The following is a 3,886-nucleotide window of genomic DNA, read 5'->3' as shown; positions in this document are numbered from 1 at the left end:
TATTTGGGTTCTCTCTCTAATTCAATCTCTTTTTAAACTCTACCTTCTAACTCTCTTCCACTTCTAAGTTGAACAGCTTTTACTTACTCTTTATTATGGTTTTTCATATTTAGTTTTGTATTACTAGATAGTGTTCCTTGGGATCTATTACTTAATAAATTTGTTATTTGTCCAAGTTGATTCTCAATATTTATAATCGTAGCTCCTTGACTTTGTAATTAATTTCCCATTTGTAACACTACTTCGTCTATAGATAACTTCTTCTCCTTAAAATGTAGATTACTATTAAAACATGGAGGATAAGTAGGTCTATACTTACTATTCCTTTGATTGTTCCAGTTTCCTAATGAGTTTACTTAATTGGTCTCTCATTGCTGATTATTACCACCCGTATTATCATTCCAATTAAAGTTGGGATGGTTCTTCCAACCTAGGTTATATAAATTTAAATATGGGTTATTCTGCTTGTTATTTTTTATATTCAAAGTTTCTAATGATACTTGAGAATCTACCATTTGGTCTAATGAATTATCTTTAATCATAGGAATTAGTTGAGAAAAGTTCATTCCAAATTGGTCTAACTTTGTTAAAATTATAACAACTTGATTTGCTAACTTGACAAAAGCATCAGATTCATGAACATTTGCTACTTTCTTAAGATTTACCCTTTTAGAAGGCCATTAAAACTTATTGCTATCCATCTCTTCTATTAAAGTATTAGCATCATTAAATGGTTTTGACATCATTGAACTACCAGCAACAACATCGATAATAGATCTAAGAGATCCAGCTAATCCACTGTAAATTATTTGAATTATTAACCAATCTGGTATAACATGGTGTGGACAGTTTCTTAAGAGCTATTTAAATCGCTCCTATACTTCATAAATAGATTCCCCTTCAAACCGGCTAAAAGATGTAATATCATTTGTAAGCTTTGCAGTCTTTGATGGTGAAAAATATTTAGCAAGGAATTTATGTATTAAATCACTCCAAGTAATCTCTCCAAGTTCTGATAGATCCAGGTGATAACGAATGTAACCTTATCTCAACCTTATCCCTTATTGAGAAAGGAAATAATGTAAGTCTTATAACATCATCTGATACCTCATCATATTTAAATGTAACCCATAATTCTAAAAAATTGGCAAGATGTAAATTTGTATCTAAAATTGGTGCTCCCTCAAACTGATTATTTGATATCAATTGGATAATAGTAGGTTTAGGCTTAAATGAATTAGCCACTAGGTTTTTGAATACTACAATGAAGTTCATCTTCCATAGGATTTGCATAATTTCTTAAAGGTCTAAAATTTTCAATATTTTGATTATTTTAATTTGTCATTTCTTGAAAATTTTCAATATTTTTTTTATTTTTTTAATTTCTTTAAGAGTTCTCTCTAATTCAAAATTGTAAGGCACAAGTCCTTTGGAACCAGAACTATGCATACATTACTACAAATCACAATAAAATAAAACAAAAAAGGAAATAAAAAAACACACTAATAAAAACTTTATATAAAAAACAACACTACAATATTCCTAAAATAAATCTTAAAGTTTAAAAAAGACTTACTAAAAATTTTTCTCTTCTTATTTTGAAGATATTTTTGCAAATTACTATTATATTTTTCCTCCTTCTCCAACAATGGCGTCAAAATCTTGATCCATACATTCTATATAGATAGATGTAAAATGTGATGTATGTGATTATATGATTAATTTTCTTAATAGTTATTCTTAATTTGCAATATTGCCAAAAACTTGATCCAAAGCAAAGACTAGGTAAATTTTTCACTATCAAGCAAATAAGAATACATTTTTAATATTTCAATCTATCTTGAAAATGTCTCCTCCCAAAACTATGAAACAACTATGTTACTTCCAAGGAAAGTTGACATAGCTGAGACGCTTTATTTTTAATCTCTTAGGTAGGTGTCAGCCCTTCTCAACATTAATTAAAAAGGACTCCAAATTCATTTGGGAAGAGAAATGTCAGCGAGCCTTTGAGGACATTAAGCGATACTTAATGTCACCTCCTATTTTGGCAGCCCTTATACCAAGAAAATCGTTGATATTTTGTACTATGGCCTTGGACGACTCTCTTTCAGCCCTGTTAGCTTAGTTCAATGATGAGGGCAAGGAAAATGCTTGGAACAACTATGTGGACCTTCAGATTGAGCAAAAAAGGATTTAGAATTTTTAATGTTGAGGGTTCCTTTTCTAGTCCTCTAGGAATAGTTAAGAGAAAAGTCCTATGGCAAGACCCTAGGCTGCTAATGAAGAAAAACTAGACCTAAAAAAAATGAGGTCAACACCCACAATTAATTCATTTTTTCTATTATCATGAAATTATAGTAACATTTGTTGGACTTCAGCTGGGATGTTATTTGAAGCTGAGCCTTTATTGGTTTTTTCGCAGTAGCCTAGAGAATAGAAGTCTCTCGTAAGCCCTGTAGGGGCGCCAAACCTGAAACTATAGATAAAGATGTATTGTTATTGGACAATTTTATAGAATTAGTAGGAGTTTGCAGTAGCTTTAAGTTCTTTCCCTTCAAGTCAAATAAGTAAAAATCCGTCCAAAAATCATAAATCAGTCTCAAATCAAATTGACAAGGTCTACCAATATAAGATGACAAACATCCATATCTAGGACATCATAAAGTACTTTGAAAACAAAATGCTTCTCAATAGAAAAATGGACACATCACATTTATGGGATATGTATGTCGATTTCTTTAATAAAACCACTAATTTTATACACTTGTGCAAGTTTTGTAGTTTTAAGTTCTAATGCTAGTGCAACAGACTAAGAAGTTAGGCTCTGAGCCAGTATCAATAACCAAATAAAAAAACTTACCATTAATGGTACATCTAGTTTGAAATATAACTTATCGTTAGGAAGCCACGAACTGTCGATGTGCTAGAAGCAACTTTTTGATAATTCATATAAGGTTCTCCCCTTCCACTTCAACTACCTCTTCAATTTTTGCTTCATGCATATCCAATGCATTGTCTTGTAGTTCATCAACAGCTTCTCCTTTCATGAACTGAATTTGTTGCCGCGTTGGACATGCATGAAATTTATGGCTTGGTTGAAAACATTGAAAAATTTTGAATTGGAAAACTTGGAACATGATATCTCTTTAACCAAAATTTTATCCTTCATAGAAACTTTCTCACTTGTTGTTGGGATGGATTATGCATTTGATTGGGATTTACGAGATTTTGGCTTCACTGTCATATTAACAATGCGATTGCCATATCCGCAATGTTCAATTGTCGATCTTTGTGATGAATTACCCTTTGTGCCTCGGATGAGCTGCAATTCTACTTCGTATGCCAGATTCCCTACTTTGACAAAGACCAAATATAATTCAATTCCAGTTTATCTTCAATGGTATCTTCTAAATTGTTGATTCTAAACTAACTGCAAACTACTCCTTCGCCTTCTCGATTTTGCTTCTGATTAAACTCTTGCCACCACGTCGTTGCACTGCCTTCTAAACAACATGCTACATATTTCACTTATTTTTTGGGTGGAATCTCCATATATTCAAAAAAGATTTTCCACCTATCATTCCCAATCTAAATAAAAGTGCGAGTGACCATCAAAGAAGAGAATATCAAATTTCACAGGAAATTCACCACAATTTTTATCACGAAGTCCAAGCAATATATAAGTTGAGGTCTCGCCCAAATTCTCCTCGTCTTCTTCAGACTAGGATAGATCAAAAATCTGCCTCAAGTTTGCATCATTATGTGGTTTAGGATCTGCTAGTTGATCCAAGAACTGGCATCGAAGTTCTATAGTTCCAATTATATGATATGGAGCACTGTTGTTGCTGTCAAACTTCTCATTTTGAGCTTTTGGATCTCTCTTCAC

Source organism: Phalaenopsis equestris, unplaced genomic scaffold (assembly GCF_001263595.1).
Source record: "Phalaenopsis equestris unplaced genomic scaffold, ASM126359v1 Scaffold232969, whole genome shotgun sequence".
NCBI classification, from domain to species: domain Eukaryota; kingdom Viridiplantae; phylum Streptophyta; class Magnoliopsida; order Asparagales; family Orchidaceae; genus Phalaenopsis; species Phalaenopsis equestris.
Note: the sequence above shows the minus strand (reverse complement) of the source record.